The sequence below is a fragment of the Bidens hawaiensis genome, unplaced genomic scaffold (genome assembly GCF_021521415.1).
Source record: "Bidens hawaiensis isolate Kalapana, Puna unplaced genomic scaffold, B.hawaiensis_p1.1 tig00014524_1, whole genome shotgun sequence".
NCBI classification, from domain to species: Eukaryota; Viridiplantae; Streptophyta; class Magnoliopsida; order Asterales; family Asteraceae; genus Bidens; species Bidens hawaiensis.
The window spans coordinates 202,704-222,787 of record NW_027492266.1 but is presented as its reverse complement, the minus strand read 5'-3'; the positions used below and the strand labels follow the sequence as shown (position 1 = coordinate 222,787).

General features: G+C 40.6%; 1 pseudogene; it reads right to left on the bottom strand.

The window, feature by feature from the left end:
* Positions 1 to 9,824: 9,824 nt before the first annotated feature.
* LOC143546955 (membrane metalloprotease ARASP, chloroplastic pseudogene) lies at positions 9,825 to 11,373 on the bottom strand (annotated as a pseudogene).
* Positions 11,374 to 20,084: the final 8,711 nt, after the last annotated feature.

The window sequence follows — 20,084 nt, the reverse complement described above, 5'->3', positions numbered from 1 at the left end:
GGGTTTTGCCTTAACACTGTACCCGCACCCGTCTTATGGTTACTTGGTTGCCAAGGTATTCCTGGCGTCAATTCCCTGCGGGTGCTAGGTATGTGAAGGGTTTTGCCTTAACACTGTACCCGCACCCGTCTTATAGTTACTTGGTTGCCAAGGTAAGGGGTATTTTCCCGCTTACTTTTGAATCTTTTTGAATTTTTGAAATTCGAAGGGTTGGTGAAAGGATAAGAACAGTCTAAACCTCTAAAACGTCGTGCGACGGTTTCTTCTGACTGTGTCAGGACGTGCAGGAAGTTATGGTGACGTGACAGTACCTGGTCATTCCAGACGCTTTTTCAGGCGCGTGGGCGCGATTTTTCGGGCGCGTGGCCGCGAAATTAATGGTACGCGTCCTTTCAACAGCTGTTGCCAGCTTGCTTTTTGCCACGTGTCATAGTTTCATTGCACCTTCGATTTCTCTCTCTTCCGCATTAAATTCATCGCATTAATTGCGATTAGTATATAAAGGGGGAGAGGGTTCTTTGTAATCCACACTTTCACTTTTCTCTTCATCTTCAAAACGATTTCCGGCGAATACTCACCTTTTCAGTCGAGCATTCTCTTGAAATCGTTTTCTTCTTTTATCTGCAAGATGTCTTCTCAAGATCTCGAAGCTACAGCCCAGGAGGCTGGGGTGTTCGCCGATGACAAGAGTACTGCTGGCGAGTGCCAGTGTGCTCTGCCTGTCGATCTGTATCAGTACATCGTCAGGAAGTTCATGCTCGAGTCTCTCGAGCCTGAGTTTCCTGAACCCCATCAGACGGTGTATGATGCCCCCAGAGGCAAGATCGGGGTATATGCTGCATTCTTTGTTTATGGGAATCTTAGGTTCCCTTTGACAAAGTTTGTGTACCGTGTCCTGGAGAGGCACGGTGTGCACCTGACCGAGGTGCACCCAATGGCGATCGCGAAGATTCGCCACTTCGAGTGGGCGTGCCGGATTCTGGGCATTGAGCCCTTCGTCGACCGCCTGATGACCTTCTACTCCTGGAGGTGCATCCAGGGGTGGTACACGCTGATAACCCGGATTAAGGGTTTGAAGATTTGCGCAACCGAGCGCAGTCTTCGCTCGTGGAAGCGGGAGTTCTTCTACATCTCCGCTCGCGCCATCCCCCTTGCCATGAAATTCAAGAATGGGCAAGCACTTCCCAGCCTTCACGCCTCCAACTACCAGGAGGCTGAATGGTTCTCGAAGATATCCTGAGTCCAATCTCCGGTTTACCGGTTTGCGGAGTCCGGGATGGTGATGCTCGGGATGAGCCGGGTGTGGAAGGATGCGGATGCGCAAAAGATCCCAATCGTCCTTGAATACGGTTCGAACTCTGTTCCTTACGGTATGCTCTGTTTCTTTTTGTTGATTTAGAATCTCTTCTAACTTCTTTCCTGTTTATTTCAGAGGGGAACGACTTGCAGTCGCTCCTGTATCCGCGGGAGGCTGACAGTCCCGTTCGGATGGGTACTCGCGCTCTAGACGAGAACGAGTTGCCCATCCTAGAACAAACGGCGGATTGGTTCGTGGAGGTCTACCCGTTAGGCCACGAGATCCTTAGCGCCAGGCGGCCAGGTAAGGCACTATTCAACCCTCGACCCCTCAATGTTGAAACCTCTGCTGGAATACCTCTAATCTTATGTTCTGATGAGGAATCCGCAGATGGTCCTCCGTTGGTGCGGAAGAAGAAGGCTGCCGGCGGGAAGGGGAAGGAGAAGATGGCCTCCACTGCCGATCCGGTGCCTCGGTCTGACTCAGAGGCCGAGAGCGAGGAGGTGGCGGGGAACCCCGGTGGTGATAAGACCACCGCTCCGGAGGCTGCGACGACTGTCACCTCCGGAGAGCCCAGGATGACAACGGTGAGCGGCGTGAAGAGGCCGGCTCCATCGGGTTCATCCCCGCCTGTCCGCACTTTTAGGCTCAAGAAAACCCGTAAGTACAAACTTCCTTTATCTTTAACTTCATAGCTTTCCATCATTAACACTTATCCTCTTTGTGCAGGCGTGGATGTTGACGCATTCCAGGGTGGAGCGCAGAGGAGTACCCCTCCGCCCATGACGGTAGGCTTGGTCAGCCTACCTGAGGCGAATACCCAGGCGGCTGCGCCTGCGCCTGCTTCCGCCGGTTCAGTTGCTCACTCCGTTGAGCCGACTGTTCCAGCTGTGATGACATCACCGCCGGCTGTCAGTGCCATTTTTACCGCATCTTTCACTGAGCCGGCGGTTTCTTTTGCTGCGGATTCCGCAGCGACGACCGCGGCGGCTTTTACCATGCCTCATCCGTCATCGGCAACGACGGCTGATCCTTCAGGTATGCATGGGGCTTATCGCCAACCTCTGCCTCCTTCCCATCTGCCTGACCTCTTGGATGGATTTCCCTTGGGTTCAGGTGATGGGTTTGGCGGCTATCGGCCTGTTGTTGACCCTACAGGTGCGTAGGGTTCTTTTGGCCCTTTTCATATTTTTATCATCTTTTCCTAACTGCTTTATGTTTTTTTGCAGTGTCGGATACCAATGAAGTGTATGTTCCACGATGGAACATCCGCCGAGGATCAACCCTTCGCACACCTGTGGAGTGCGTGGAGTGGGCTCGTCACGCAGCTCCCAGTGGTGCGTTGGGGGAAGCCATGGCTAGCTACCAAGAGGGTAGGCTAACCAATGAGCTTCGGGTTCTCCTGGCCCGGATGCAGCCGCGCGTCGAGCTGCTTTGTCGTGAAAACGACAAGTTAAAAGCAGCTCGCCTTCAAGAAGTAGCTCGGGCGGCGCGGGCTGTCCGGGAGGAGATCGTAAAGCTTACCGCAGTGGCTGCGGAAAAGGAGAAGGCCTTCAAGGCCCTCGAGGTTGAAGTTCAGGCCCGACTCGAGGCCCGTTCCAAGGCTGCCCAAGCTGTTAACGAACAGCTTCGGCTGGCTAAGGAAACTGCAAGGAACGCAACCGAGAGGGCCACCAAGGCTGAAGCTGTTGCTGAGCCTCTACGCGTGGAGAATGAGGAGCTTAAAGCCAAATTAGAGGCTCTCCAGCAGGCTCATGATGCCTTGGCGATGGAAGACGCCAAAAAGCTCCAAGAGATCTTGGACCAGAGGGGGGTGCTTGACCACACTGAGCGGAAGCTAAAGGGCGTCGAAGAGGCTGCGGCTAAAGAAGTGTTGCTTGCCAACCTCAACAAAAGTGAAGCCGAACGCGCCCGTAACGAAGCTCAAGCTGCCCTCCAGGAGGCTCTGGTTGCCAAGGAATGGCTTCTTCGAGAAGCGTTGTCTCAGGTATGCTTTTCATGTCTTTACGCTTTTCTTTGTAAATAGAAAAGGTTCTGATACTTGTATATTTTCTTTTTTGTAGGTTGTGCATCGAGTCTTCACAGAGACGTCTTATGACGATGCTATGAGCGCAGCCCTCAACGCTTCTCATGAGGATGGAGAAAAGGCCGGTTTCCTGCTTGGTCTAGGGTTCGTTGAGAAAGGCATCCCGCCTTCCAACTTCCCTTTATTTGATGTAGATACTGAAGCTGTATACGACCAAGCAGTGAATCAGTATGCCGCCTTCCCGCATCCGGTGGTGGAGAAGGTAAACGAAGTTGCTGCTGCTGATGATGGGCTAGCTATCCTTAAAGCTTTCCTTGAACAGCCACGCTCTACTGATGGTGCTGGTCCAAGTGGAAGTGGCCCTGAAGCTTGATCCTGAAGATCCCTTCCCACTGCTAGGATAGATTTAGCTTGTATAGATTTATATTCTTGTAGGCGGGTAGTTACCCGGCCATTCTTGTAATGAATATTATGAAATATAAATCTTTGTGCGGGTAAGACCGCTACTTTCACTGGATTCCTTGCTTTATAAACGTTATATGACTTACATACTTTAGTTTAAATTAGCAATTTTCCAAATGTTTAGAATAAGTTAACCTTTGAACGTGGTAGATAATAGGTTGAAGTTTTGCTTCCTCTTTCGTGATTGTGCGGGTAGGACCGTCACTTGCACTTAGTAGGATGGCTAAACTTTACCTACATCTGACCTGCGTGGAGGTTTTCCTCATCTTTTTGTTAGAAATTCTTTGTTTTGAATAAGTTAACCGTTCGACGCGCGGTTGTCAATAGGTTCGGTTTCCTCTGCGGTTAGGACCGGCACTTTCATTTAGTTGACCAAAGTTTACTTATGACTGACCTGCGTGAAGGTTTGCCGTTTTTTGGGTTTATGCGGGTTTTGCCGCCTTCCCCACGCAACGACTTTCCACGTAATTATGCGGTGAAAACCGGCATATCCGTGTTGAATAAATTAACCGTTCGACGCGCGGTTGTTAATAGGTTAGTGTTCAGTTTCCTCTATCATGATTCATGCGGATAGACCGGCACTTTCATTTAGTGGGATGACTGAACTTTACCCTTCAACTGAACTGCGTGAAGGTTTGCCGTTTTTTGGGTTTATGCGGGTTTTGCCGCCTTCCCCACGCAACGACTTCCCACGTAATTATGCGGTGAAAACCGGCATATCCGTGTTGAATAAATTAACCGTTTGACGCGCGGTTGTTAATAGGTTAGTGTTCAGTTTCCTCTATCATGATTCATGCGGATAGACCGGCACTTTCATTTAGTGGGATGACTGAACTTTACCCTTCAACTGACCTGCGTGAAGGTTTGCCATTTTTTGGGTTTATGCGGGTTTTGCCGCCTTCCCCACGCAACGACTTTCACACTTATGTATGCGGTGAAAACCGGCATCAGTGTTGAAAGTTCATAAAAGTATAAATGTGAAATCATCAGCGTCGATGTTCTAAGGAGAATCATTTCCATTAGAAGTGGCTCTGGGCCTTTTCTTTACAAATTTGGAATTGATCTACATGCAAACTGTGTAATTGAGCTCCCTTCCATGTTGTTGGGATGGGAGTGCCATCGAGCCGATATGCACCTGGTTCGGGATCTCGTTCTTTACGCAGCATGTAGTCTCCAACATTGAAGCTGTAATTTTATTCGTGTTTTCCCCTACTGGGGTTCTACACGCATCAGCCTGCTCAGCGTTCATTGCGCCACGAGGTGCGCGAGCGTCCCATCTCTGACAAATGCTTCGACCATGTCCTTAACGTCTGTGCATTCTTCAGTGTTGTGGCCTTTTGTCCTGTGAAAGTCACAGTATTTGCTCCGATCAGCATTGGGACGATGTCGGATTATTGGAGCCTTTGGCCATGGGAGCTCCTCAGTGGCGAATATCTCGGTGACGCTTTTGGTGAGTGGCGTCCATCTGGAGTTCTGGTTCGACCGTACGTTATCCCTTCCGCCTAACCGATGTTGCAAGCCGGATGAGGTGTCAAAGTTTACCCTTGACTGCTAAATGCCTAGCTTCCGCTTTTTGTTTAATCGGGCGGTAAGGACGTTGTCTTCTCTTGTTTTCTGGGTGTAGAGGTTTGTGCTCTGGGGGAGATCTCTACCCAGTTGCTTCTCCGTTTCCGCAAAGCGTTTAGCTGCTGTCATGATGGCATCCCATGTGGATGGCATGCCATCTTTACCCGTTAAGGTGCGGATGAGCTCTGGGTCGTTCGCGCCCTGGATGAAAGCAGCGCGAACAAGATCTTCGCTGATATTACCCAGACTAAGCTTCTTTGAGTTGAAGCGAGTGATGAAGTCTAGCAAAGATTCATCTTCCTCTCGAATGCATTTGAGGATTGTCCATTGCTCCTCGGTATACTTTCTTTGCTGGCTGAAGTGTTGGCTAAACTTTTGCTGGAAGTCTTCCCAACCGTAGATGTGGTGGACCGGTAGACGATCGAACCACGCTCTAGCAGCCCCAACAAGCGTCATTTGGAACATGTAACACCACGTAGGTTCCGTCCAACTACTGACGGTTGCCCCCGCTATGAACCTGTTCAAATGATCGTCTGGATCAGATATACCATCATAAGTGCCGATGTTGGACATCTGTTTGGCACTTTTTGGGGCGATTGCTTCCGCAATGTCCCTTGCAAATTTGGACGTTCCCGCATTTGCCACAGTTGGTCTGAATGTTTTGGAGAAGTCACGTGGATTTCCACCTGTGTTTTTTGGTTTGAAGGCTTCTCCAAAACGCCTTCTCGGTTGGGAGTCCGTTCCTTACGCTTCCCTTTTGCCCTATGGCGAGGGTTCGCGTCGGTGTCGGATTCCTCCGAGTATTCGCACTCACTACTCATGTTGAGTTGAGTGCTTCCAAATTCGTCAGCCTGTTGGACGGAACGCAAGCGTTCGTCCAACTCAGCTTGGAATTCCTTTTGACGTGCTTCCGCCCACGCTTTAATTTCATCGAGTGTTTGGCGGGGGAGCCTCGTTCGTTCTCTCTCTAACCAGGTATCGGTGAATCCCAGTGAGCGATTATTTACTGCACTTGCCCCAGCTTGGGTAACTGGGGTAGTGTTCGTAAAATTTACTGCACTTGCCCCGGCTTGGGTAACCCGGATAGTGTTCGTAAAAATTGTGTAGTCGCCGGTATTCCCCCCAGTAGCTGGGGTTGTGGTTACCGGAGTTTCTTTAACCATCTTTCCAGAAGTTTGAAAAAACTGAAAAGAAATGAAGTTCTAGCTTTTATGCACGGATGGCGCCAATGAAGAAACACTAACCGGACCCCGGGCAGATTACGGGTAACCTGGGGGTTAGATAGATGTTTCCCACGAGGGGTTGGACCCGGCAAAGATGGTTCTTCTGATAACCTGCAAAACAGACACCGTGAGCTTATCACTGAGAAGGGGGGGTTCCTCCTTGTGACCACCCTCCGGCGTGAGAATCAGACTAGATTGCTCTTTAAATATAAATGTATATTAAGAGATTGCTAGAGCAGATATCAGGTATAATATGTAGTATATGATGATAATATGATAAGATGAGATGATCATACCATTTGGGGTATTTATAGCCGAAGGTAGGTTTCCAAGGAGGTGTGGCCGGCTGAATAGTATTCCTGTTCTACCAACTGTGGCCTACGCACGTGCCCTGCTGGTAGTTGGTGGGTAGGCAGCGGCTGATAGTGACCAGGCCTGTTGTGTACTATTCCTTTTCCACCAACTGCCGGCTATGCACGTGGTATGACAGGAGTTGGTGAGTAGGCAGCGGCTAATAATGACATACGGTACAAGAGCATGCTGCTCGCCATACTGCTGTCAATAAGCTGTCGTATCTTTGGTCAGATCTTTTGCCCATACCTCGTCAGGTACAGTACAGAAGATCTTCCCGTATCGTACGGACTGGCTTAGTTGGGCGGGAGTATTCCCCCTCCCGCCTTTGTGCGGGATTGTTCCCGGCTTTGCTCATTCCTTCAGGTGACAACTGAGTGATTGAGAGCTAAGTGCCTTGTGCGTGTAGCCTTGCTGCGCGGGTGGCCTTCCCTGATGGCTTGTATCCGCAGCTGCGGGAACAGGCAGAGTACTTCACCATTGGGAGGCATTTCCTGCGGGAACAGCTTGCGTACTGCGCGTAAGGACGTCACGTCTCTGAGCATGGTGGGTCCTGCGGATCCAGTTGGTTTCTGCGCAGACGTCCCTCTTCAAGGTGAGTCTTGCGGGTCCAACTGGGCTCTGCTGGGACCTACCTCTTCAAAAATTTTACCATCTTTTCATATAATCTCATAAGCAATTATTAATTGATAACGATGAGATGTATAATAGATGAAGAGGATTAGTTATCTGTTTGTTCAATTGAGATGTATAATGGATGAAGAGGAATGCTTTCAAATCCAATATGTGGTTGTTGGTGAGGAAGAGGGAGAAGAAATTGATGGAAAGAAATCAATTTTTAATTGATTTGAACCAAAACTACGTAGTTTTGAGGGTTTCGCTTCTAAGCTTAGATGCCTAACAGCCACATATTCACTTTTCCCGTATATATATAGGGTAAGGTTAAAATGAAAACCCACTTGAGTTGTGAAAACCCGCGAAAACCCTATGTAACATCGTTTTTTTTTTGTTATATGTGATATATGTTGTAACATTTAATACAAAACATCGAAAAAAAATATTTTGCTATTTTTTAACATTTTTTTTACTAATTTTTATATATGTTTTCAGGAGAGAGAAATTTATATTTATATTTATATTTTTTATTCACTTTAATTGTGGATCATAAGATTTAAACATTAATTAAAAACATGTGGTCGAGAATGAGTTTCTAGAGTTTTCACAACTCAAGTGGATTTTCATTTTATACTTAGCCTATATATATATATATATCATTTATTTATATTGTCTCGTTATAATTTTTAAATCAGGCAGATGGTTGATAACGAAGACTAATAAAAAAATCTTTTTTTAATAAAACAACAAAATAAAAAACAGTAATAAAATAAAATAAAACATAAAAAGACAAAAAATATCTTTTTGGAAACACATTCTAATATGTCACGGATAGCCTTATCCGGGACGTATTAGAATGCGTTTCCTAAACAGAGGAAACTCCTATTTGAGTTGTGTAGTTCCTTTGCTCTAAATATTCACTGCCATGTCAATTTTATTTTTTTAAAACACAAAAAGTTACTTTTATGATTTAATAATTACCACTAAAAAACATTACAAAATACTAATTTAAAACATAGTTAAATAATAAAAAAAGCTACTAAAAATAAGATAAAAAAAAAAACACTATAGCTCAAGCCGTTTGAGAATCTTTGCCTTAAACTTGACGACCCCTTCAAGAGCCCGTCATTTTAATCCACCATTCACATTTTCTTTAAACTAGAGTTTCTTTATTTTCGACATTCTTGTACATGTTTTATTTAATTTCTCGTATGCCGATGAAGATTCTTTACCTTGTTTTGCCTTTGCCTTGTCCCTTTGGATCAGGCGTTGTGGTACATTCGGTGCTTTGCTTGTATCTTTGTTGAGATCACGAAACAACGTGCAACTAAACTGCTAGTTGTGTAGTTGGTTGTGTCTGACGTCCCTTTTGAACCGCTCGTGTGCTGAAGTATATTGATAACACCTCCCACTTTGAGCTATGTCGAAGAATGCCCTAAACGAATATAAGTTTAAAAGCTTGTCTTTGATCCTCGTGGCATTATTTAAGGGCCTTGTTTTGGATTTCATGATTGAATTGTCACTTTTAAGGTTGTATTTATTGTTGTAAACACCACAAAGCTTGGACACTCTGGTATACTTTTCTCGGTATTTTGAACTGAGTTGAGCTTATCAATTGAGCGCTTCGGTTCTAGATCCATAATGGTGTGAAACCTCTCCATGGCCCGGCTCCACAAGGTGACCCGGCATTCTGTGTTACCCATGATCGGCCCCCATGAGATGTAGACCCAAGTGCGAGCCAATGCTTCTTCCTCGATGGGCTCCACTTTTCGGGTGCACCGAATTTCTTCACGTCTTTACTGTTTTTGGACTTTGGTTCGGGCTGGGTGTCAGGTTGGAGTTGGACTAAATTCGGTTGGAATTGGTACTTTCCAAAACCAAACAATGGTGTTGGTGGTTGCAGTTGGTAGCATTGTTGGTTCGGATCGTACGACGATGGAGACGGAGATGGGATCCAAAATGGATTGCGGCTGTTCGGGTTGTTGGGATCCATTTTTCTCAAAGGTTTAAAGATGGTTAGTTGTTTTTTTTTAGATAAACAGATCGAAATTGCGAGGTCTGCTAGATGTAAACCTTGTTCTAACTTCTAACTCACAATTTAAAAATTGTTTGCAGGATTAAAAACACACAAAACAACAGCACATCATTAACAGTAAAATATGAATCTTGTTTTTGTAATATTAACACAAGTTAAAGTATGTGAGGTATCTATTTCAATCTTCAATTCCACTGGAATGAACAATTTATAATTGTATATCCACTATGAATGTATATCATAAACAATATTAAACATTCATTCAGCTAGATACAACACAAACAATACAACAACAGATCAAACCAGTACCTGATCACAACAAATCCTTGATGAAATCAAGGTTCAACGTGTCCCGAATAATAAGAAAAAGTCCAAGAACGAACACGAGTGTAATCCCAGACGACATTATCCCTTGCTCCACTTCTAAAGGCAACTTCCTCCCCCCTCTTATCGCCTCCACAAGAATCAAAGCCAAAGAACCGCCATCCAAAGCAGGCAACGGAAGCATATTAATCACCGCAAGATTTATATTCAAAATCGCTGCAAACTGATACAACCCGTCAACATTCGACTTTGCAACCTCTGCACTGACCGCTATGATTGCAACCGGCCCCGCAACTTTACTTGCAGTTTGTGAAAAGTTAAGAAAAGTTTGTTTCAAACTGTCCACAACGTTACTCGTTAACCCCCAAAACTCACGGCCTGTGAAACTAAACGCTTCCAAAACATCCTTCGGTTTCTCATTTAATATCTTGACATTCGGGGCTAACTGGACCCCGATTCGACCACTCCCATCTAGATTCTGATCCAGAGTGACTTTTACTAACAAATCTTTCCCAAACCTATTAACCTTAAACAACACAGTTGACTTAGGACTCCTTTTTATAACATCCACAACTTGCGATAGCGAATTCGGGCCGGATTTGGGTAACTCGAGGTCGTTAACCGAGAGAATAACATCACCAACGAGTAACCCATCTCGTGAAGCAGCCAAAAACGGGCGAACCTCGGGCACAATCACACCTGGAAAAGATTCTTGCACAGGCATTCCAACAAACACTATCTGTGCAAAGATTATAACAAATGCAAAAACAATATTCGCAATCACACCAGCCGAAATCACTAAAACCCTATCGAAAATGGGTCTGTTTTTCAACAAATTCTTATCATCTACTGGAATCTCACTATCCGGATCATTATCAGAAAACCCCACAAACCCGCCTAAGGGAAACGCCCGTAATGAATACTCGACGTTATTCACGTTAAATTTAGCTAAAATCGGACCGAACCCGACTGCGAATTTGCTTACATGAATCCCCTGAAGGTATGCAGCTAAAAAGTGACCACTTTCATGAACTACTATGATTGCTGTGAGTACTGTAAAAGCTTCAAGTACTGATTGGGCACTTTCAAACCCACCGAACCCGAAAGCGGATAAAGCTGAAGGCTTAAAGTTTTGATTTTTATGAGATGGGTGGCTGATGTTTTGATGTGGGTATGGTTTTCTTGGAAGGAAATTGGGAATTGAAGATGGGTTTGATGGAAATAGAGATTTGGGTTTTGTGGTATGGAGTCTTGTGGTTGAATAATAATAAGATGGGGGTGATAGAGAGAGGTTTGTTAACATGATGGGGTTTGAATCTTGAGCTTTAATGGAGGGAGTAGAGAGGAAGGAGATGAAGGGGGGTTAAAGTGTTTTGGATAATTGAAATATTTGGGTGTGAGGTTGGGAAGTGAGTGATATGTCTCGGTTAAATTTTGATGGATTTGGGTTGACTCCACTTGGTCAACATTTTTTTATTTTGGGCTACTTTTGGGTTGGCTAGACTTTTATTAAAGCCCAAAATTTTCTATCTAAAATTCTAAAACTAAAAAAAATTTTTGATAGTGAAGAAACATTGCTTGGATTTGGACTTTTGGGTTTACACTTGGAAGTTAGCTTTTGTTTTGATGTATGGGTTAAACAAAAGTAATTAAACTGGTTTTGGCGGTTTTTTTATTTATACAGATGGGTTTTACAGTTTTACAGCTTACCTGCTCGCCTAATGGGTTGGAGCTTGAATTGGTTGCAATCCTTAGAGTAATGTAATATTGTTGAACATAAATGACTTTTGTGATTAAACGAAATTAAGAAGGTACGGTTAATTATTATAGCCCGGCCGATCGCCAAAAGGTTTCATTGAATTGATGGAATTGATTACACTTAAATGCTTAGTTGGGTGGTTAAACCAAAAGGATTCGACTGTTTGTCTAACGCCTTCTCTCAATGTTGGGATATTCAATATATAGATGCCAGCAATTCCTTTCTTAATGGTGATTTCTCTGAGACCGTTTACATTGGCAACCACAAGAATTTGCTAGCCCTACTTGTTGATGCTATAATAGAAACTAGGAGTTCATGTGGATTTGTGATCAGTAGTCCTCACTCTTAGTTTACATTAAAGAACTTGACTATGTTGAACTGTTTCTTAGGAATCCAGGCACCTTCACCAATGATACTCTTTATCTATCAAAGCAACAATATCCTTTTGATTTTCTCCGGCGTATTGGTCTTATACAAGTCGTTATCTACTCTAATTTTGCTATGGCGGCTAACTCTTTTGACAACTTAATGTTCTTTTGGACGATCCCTGGTAAAAATACTTGCAACAAAAGTTTGTTCTATTCAACATTCATAACTCATAAAACTTGTCATACATATTTAAAATTCGCATTAACTCATCTCCTTACGAACTTTAATCCAGTAAGTCTGTAACAGATTGCGTTTGCCATTTAACTATCCCTGGCTTTACCCTTTTTTCCAAAAAATATTTTTAAGGAGACTTTAGAGGGTGTTTGGGATTGCTTTGCTTAATTAACCCCAAAACTCCTCAACAAAAGAAATTTGCCACTTCAAGTCCATTTCTGTACAGCATTACCCACACTAAATTAGAGGAGCCTAAGATAGATGCTCTTATAAAAACAAGTCAATCAACAAGTTCAGGTGACAACAGCATCATACTTACGAAGAAAACAATTGATCAATAACACGACATCAGACCACGTGGATCAATGCATAACCAACAATATGAATATATTGTGGAATCAGAGAGATATCAAACAATTAAATAATATAACAAGATTTATAAAAATAAGATTATATAAACCTATGGTCATTTTCCAAAATATTTTATAAAACTTGGCTAAGGTTATAAAAATCTCTAATATTTAAAAAAAAAAAGTGTCAAGAACTCTTTTGAATTTTAATATAAGATTTGAATTATGAAAACAAGTGATATCTAAGAATATTTTCTCATTGAAGAATGAACATACTTAAAAAGGATTAAAGCAAAAACTAAAGTGGAATGATTCTTCCCTACTTTACCAAATACAAAAGTTAAATCTAACTATTCATGATATAAACTTTTATATTTCTAAGTAACCGGTCAAATATAACAAACAAAAGCTAATCTAAATCACCTCGTAATCGGGTCAGGTGATATCATGGAAATTTAGAATAACTAGTTTGCCTTACCATAAAACAATTATGATGTTAACTCCATTCAATTTATAAGTTGGTTGACTTTTACATTATGGTAGATTTTTGTCTTAAATACGTTATACCCAAATACATCAACTTATTTATTTTATCTTAACATTACTCCTTACGGATCTATCTAATCTAACAATAATAATCCCTCTATGGTTATTGATATACTTATGTTCTTTGCAAATACCAATGATCTTATTTTTATAGTACTGAAACATCAGAGACTCTAGCTAGTATCTAGTAATCATTGCAAATCAATGTTCCGCCAATTTTGATTTTCTACATGACCGCATCACATGAATTCCGTGGCCAGAAAACAAAGATGGAGTTTCTTTCAATAAATCACGTACTTCTTACCTGGGTTAGGTTATCATGTACATTTATAGTCACGACTAACGAGTCCGTCCCACATTAAACCAATATGATGCTAACTTCATTCCATTTATAAGTCGGTTGACATTTACATTATCATATATTTTAAATCTAAATATGTATTTTGTTATATATAAACCCAAATACATCAACTTATTTGGTATATATATCTTACAAATTTAATGTACGTTCACAAGCTTTTTTAAGTTTAATGAATTGTAAATAAATATGCTTTTTAGGTTGACTGACAATCTGCACCTTCGCTGCTGCGAGTGGGGGAGGCTGGACTAAAGGAATAGGAACGTAAGGGTCGCGTGCCCCAACTTCGGCCATGAATCGGTCGTACGGGCCGTTGGGCCCATCAAACGAAGAAGAAGACTAACTTCCATAAGCCGACCCGACAACAGGTAACTGGTACGACGGCTGACTATCTATCTTAAACGAAATACTCCTAACAAACGTAATGGAAGTATATATTAGTTAAATTCAAATAATAGTAATATATTAACATTAAAAATAATAGTAATAATAATATATTAATAATAATAAAATAATAATAATAAGTTAATAACAATAATAACAATAACAGCAGTAGCAACAACAACAACAACAACAACAATAACAATAATAATAATGCTGTGACATTCATCAAATTCGATTCATAGTTGTATTTGTAAACCCGACCCGTTGGGTCATTTCGATGTATTGTTTATTGATCATTTATTATTTATAAAAGCGTTCCCGACGTTTAAAAATTCAGCATTCGATATTATTATTATTTAATTCCGAGTCATAAACATTAATCGAGTCGTGTGGGCTAAACGTGTAAACAATCTAAAACCAAATGTTATATAATTCGGTTATAAAGTTTAAAGCCAAAAGTGTAAACATCGAAAACTAACTTTAACTTTAAAAGAATCAAACTTCCATTTAAAATGTTCTTGAAACTCCAGGGGTTAATCTGTAACATTCTATTTAAATAATATTATTATTGTCACACCCCGACTAGCATAATGCGGAAGCGTAAAACGGGAATGTAACAGACACCTCTGGTATCAACCACATTATTTATAAAGAAACATTACAAACTAATTTACAATATATTACATTACAATGTTCTATCATCGTTTTACATTCTAGGCAATACAAACAGAACTAGTTCGTTAAACTAATTAATCTTACTACTAACATCCTTGTTTCTATTCACATAGCATCGACCACACCTTGTTTCACGTAGCTAGTCACCAAATTATTCCAACTTTGGTATACCTGAAAAGCAGTTTAAAACGGGTCAACTACTGGAGTTGGTGAGTTTCACGAGTTTCAAGAAAACAGTTATGTATATTCACAAGTTAACACTTGTAATCATGATATAAGTATGTATGTATGTATGTATGTAAATGATGTAATTATACTAAACTACAGTGAAGCCTTGACTGTTTGTGCTGCGTGCATCCATTTCCCACGCCCAATCAACCACTGTGGCTCCACTTCCGCCCACAACATGCCCCAGTAGCTATTTCTAACACTACATAGCCTATTTGTATAAGTATGGTCATGTGCAAACTGCGCTATGTGACACGGCAACCAGGCCGATTTCGTTTGAGTTTGCAAAATCAATAGTACTATTCACAAGCCACCGGCTCGAAGTTAATCACTGTGTTAGTGGGGACTTTCGTGTGTTAGCACTTAGATAATTCATATCATTACATTGTCTCTTCCTCACATTTAAGTCTTATCGTGTCTTTATCGGTACCTATATCAACTGAATTTGAAGCATATTAACTGAATTTGAAGCATATTAATCAGGAATTACAGATGTCTCTTCCTCACATTTAAGTCTTATCGTGTCTTTATCGGTTCTGATCACTAATCGCGGCCTCTAGCTAAGTTAGACGTCGATGTTCGTTCTTGGTTTAATTTGGGACATTTCTTTTTGGAGCGTTTCGTACTTCCACACTCATAGAAAGGAGAAGGATTTGTTATAGGTTGTGAGCGAATTAGTTACGATTGGGATAACTGTAAGTGGTGAATTTTGGTCGGTTTTCAATGTTCATAATGGTTTCACGGCTATAGGCATAGTATCCAGTTTTCCCGCTTTTATGACATGCCTTTATTTGACATACCCTTTGGCAAAGGTTCATTGTATAATTTTCGTTCAGAACTAGAGTTAATCGACGTATCGTTTTGAGTTGTAGGGCACGCACATTTAATTTGCTGTAGTTATTGTACCCCTGTTTCGTGGTTAGTTCGTTTTATACGAGATGATTTTCCGGTACTCTCAACACATCTTTCTTGATCGAATTCAAAGCTACCACCCCGACTAGCGTCACGGTTTCTCAAAAGTTAAGTGACTAACTAGATTAACTAAGATTTCTACTTCTGGAATAATAACCATAGAATTAGTCGAATCAGATCATTAGAACGGTTTGTGCATCCCAGTTGACCTGCCCTTTCATTTTGGATTTCATTCTCTGGACAATTATTTCAATATAAGGTTTTTAAGTCTTGCCCAGGTCATGCGGATAATTGCCTTTTTGTTCCCAAATTCGTACAATCGCTTTCTACCACAAAAAGGCATGGATAAGTAGTGTAGTAGTAACATAATTAACGATACAATTTGATGGGAGCTGCTGGTATGGACAACAGACTTTATCGTTTCAATCCATTTTACTAATTCATTTGATTCCTTAGTACCACTAAAATTTACATGTTTGCACGACTTAGATCCTTTAAACGAGTATTCCCGTCGTGAAGGATCACGGTTGTTACGACCAGTATTCATGTTCGGTAAGAGATTTTTATTGCCAAAAGGCATTTAGTGGGGAAAATTATCATTATCGATAATAGCATTAGTGCTCATTATGGGAGTATTATTCGTGACAATGTTCGTGTTTATCAAGAAAATAACATTTGTAACTGTATTAGTATTGGGCGGCGAAATAATATTCGTGGCCGTATTAGTGTTTGGCATTTAATTTGTATTCATTGTATTAATGCCGGCAGCGAATCGCGCTGTGATTGTTAGAGTTACCATCTACAGTTGCCGAACAATCATTTCGGTCACAACTGTCTCAAATCAAGTGTTTGTTTTCTTCGGGACCATTCTATAATGATAACCAACTAAACTTCACATAATAGTAATTTTCTCTATAACTTATTGCGCATGGAATCACTTTAGCTAATAGTTAGGTAATTCAAATAACTGCCACGTATTACACACACCGAATCATATATCTATATACCCAGGATAGTATGTAGATTTAGCCCTTTAAGGCCATTGTTTGCATGTATATATATATAGAAAATTGTCATCCCGTGAGGTAAATTTAACCCGGTAAGGGTTAATGTTTATACTAATGGTCCAAATCGTCCCCCCACATCAACATAGCACACTACCATCTGCTTGCATGGAGTATTGAAACTATACGCAATGGTACCATACTATCCTTGTCTATCCGAGCAGACATAATAATCATCATGAATAGTTCACAAATTGCACAACAATTATTCCGATATAATCCCACCATTGGGTAGCTGCTTTATCCCGCCTCTCCCGTGAGTAGACATTTGTCCGTTATGAGTTAAACAGTATGTTATAATCGGAGGCATTTGTATACTCCCCTTGACCTTTAGATGCTATATAATGTACTTTAGAATATTCTTTCATCAGGTCGTTCGGTACCCGCAAGCATGCTGAGTCTACTAAAAGTGGTGATTTATTAGTTGGGAGTAAGTATGTTCTCCATAAGCCAAAACACGTCATTGGTTCGCAAACGAGAGGTTTCTGTTTTGTAACAAATCGATTAGAGTGATAAAAATATAGGAGTGGTTGGAGATACTTGTACACAGATGATTTGATGAGTTTATTAATTAGGTGGGTTTGGCAGGGTTGGTTGTACTGATGATATGAAAACCTTTTGAACTATAGCTGATAAGTAGTATATATGGGTGATTACGGTTTGTTATATATCGGGGATTTCGTAAAGTAATTATTATATTTATAATTTCATAAATTGGGTTCGTTAATAGGTATTTTTCTAGGAATATTGCTTATTCTTGAATGAAAGAAATGGAAAGATGACTAGAAAACAGCTCAGTTTACTGTCAGAAAACAGATATATGAGATAAAGATTAGGCCCGAACTAAGAAGTGTTGCATTTCGTTGAGATGGACGTGTCGATCAAACCTCCTATGATTCTTTTCTGGGCCTTGAATATTACTCTCAATATGTGGTTCTATCATATAAAAAGGTTTAGTTTGGACTCGATAGAACGTTCTCGTATTCTCGTTTACAGATAACACTAGTTTCTTCATCCGACGTAAGGCTACCAGATCTCGATATCTTCCGGAGCAACGGTTAAATTATAAGAATAATAACTTTTGATAGTACGAATCAGAATAAGGGATATTATTACTTAGGGCAAAAATAAAATATTTTATTTGTTATGGTCAGGTACAATATTAATTACGATAAAATATAATATTATTTTTTTTATAAAATATGATTTTAAACCTATATTAATTATAATCGAATATAATATTCGTTACACGGAGACTTAGTATTATCGACAGTACAGTACGTATACGTATTCGTACACCTTGTTCCAGATAAGCACGTATGTGTTTTACATATATAAGTACTTAGTATTACTCTTTATACACATATGTTGCCAGTTTTACTTATCCGCGCGTTCCGCGACTTCTCCCTGAATTCCCTTGTACAAGCAAGTCTGTTATTATGTTTCGGACCACAGTAATTCACTTGCCCTACGAGTTCATCCTGGCATCCATCAGTATATAATATTAAATTATTATTTAATTATTTTCCCAGAGTTAATCGAGCCTACAGTTATATTTTAGATACCCTAAGGGATAACCTAATCCTTTATGGTGACTCTGATACCAACTTTTGTCACACCCCGACTAGCATAATGCGGATGCGTAAAACGGGAATGTAACAGACACCTCTGGTATCAACCACATTGTTTATAAAGAAACATTACAAACTAATTTACAATATATTACATTACAATGTTCTATTATCGTTTTACATTCTAGGTGATACAAACAGAACTAGTTCGTTAAACTAATTAATCTTACTACTAACATCCTTTCTTCTATTCACATAGCATCGACCACACCTTGTTTCACGTAGCTACTCACCAAATTATTCCAACTTTGGTATACCTAAAAAGCAGTTTAAAATGGGTCAACTACTGGAGTTGGTGAGTTTCACTAGTTTCAAGAAAATAGTTATGAATATTCACAAGTTAACACTTGTAATCATGATATAAGTATGTATGTATGTATGTATGTATGTATGTATATATGTATGTATGTATGTATGTATGTATGTATGTATGTATGTATGTATGTATGTGTGACATTTGAGCCAAAACAAGGTACACCTCAGTACGTATTTATCGATTAAGCAAATAAACGCTTTTTATGTAACGAACGAACGATTAACCAAACGGGTCGGGTTATGAACCAGATATCCCGGGGGGGGGGGGGCATCTATAAGTGATATAAGTTTAATATAAGCTAATATATTAGTTTTATGGCCTTAGTTCGATAGCAAACAAGTTAAACGAAAACATGCTCGTTTAACCACCCGCTATAGATTTAAACGCGAAAAATAGTTGCAAACCAAGCATTGTATCATCCGTTAAGCCAAAAAAGGCTTACCAAACACTTACTTGAAATATTTTTAGAGATCCATGAAAATATTTTCAAATTTTTTAAGCGTATAGTATGTTTTTATAAATTTACATAAAAGTAGTCGAAAAACACTCGTTTTCGCGCTGTTTATCGTACCCGACGTGTTTTTCGAGCCAAAAACCGAACCCGAAATAAATTTGGACTTGGGCTTTCACGTTTGGGCTTACAAATTCAGCAAATTGGGCCAAATGGGCCCAAATGAGGCCTAAAATCATTCCCGGCCGCCAATTTTGATTAAGGCATATATATATATATATATTATTTGAACTAATTGGGAGATATTTTTACCAACTATTTCTCAATTCTTCTGGATCATCAAACTCTTTTCCAGCAAGTTAAGCAAGAACGTAAGTTATTTTGTTCATTTTATGAATTTTTAGCTTAATTAATCATATTTAATCTCATGTAAACATAGTTTGATTACCAAAAAATCATTCCTAACCATGTAAAAATCTTTAAAATGGTCGAAAAACATTTTTTGTTCATACACATGGTTTGGAATCAGAATCATATTATTTTTTGGCTATAAACACGGATTAGAGGGTTTAAACGGAGTTTTTACGGTTCAAAAGTTCGGTTTTATACCCTAACCGAAACCCTAAGTTAAGGGGCTGTTTGGTTGATAAAACATGCTTGGTTTGTGATATAGGATTTGTATATAGCCTGCATAGAAGCACAAGAGCTTGAAACCTTGATTAGAAAGGCAAAAACGAGCCAAACCCGCTAAGGTAATACCGAAACACGCGATTACGGGCTGTTTAGGTTAAGGTTGTGATGTGCATATTTTTAGGTTTTGAAATTTTTCAGGAACATCAGGGACCATATCATTGAGACCCTGTTCAAATTTGTTAATTTTTTGACCATCCGAGAATATTTGGCAAATT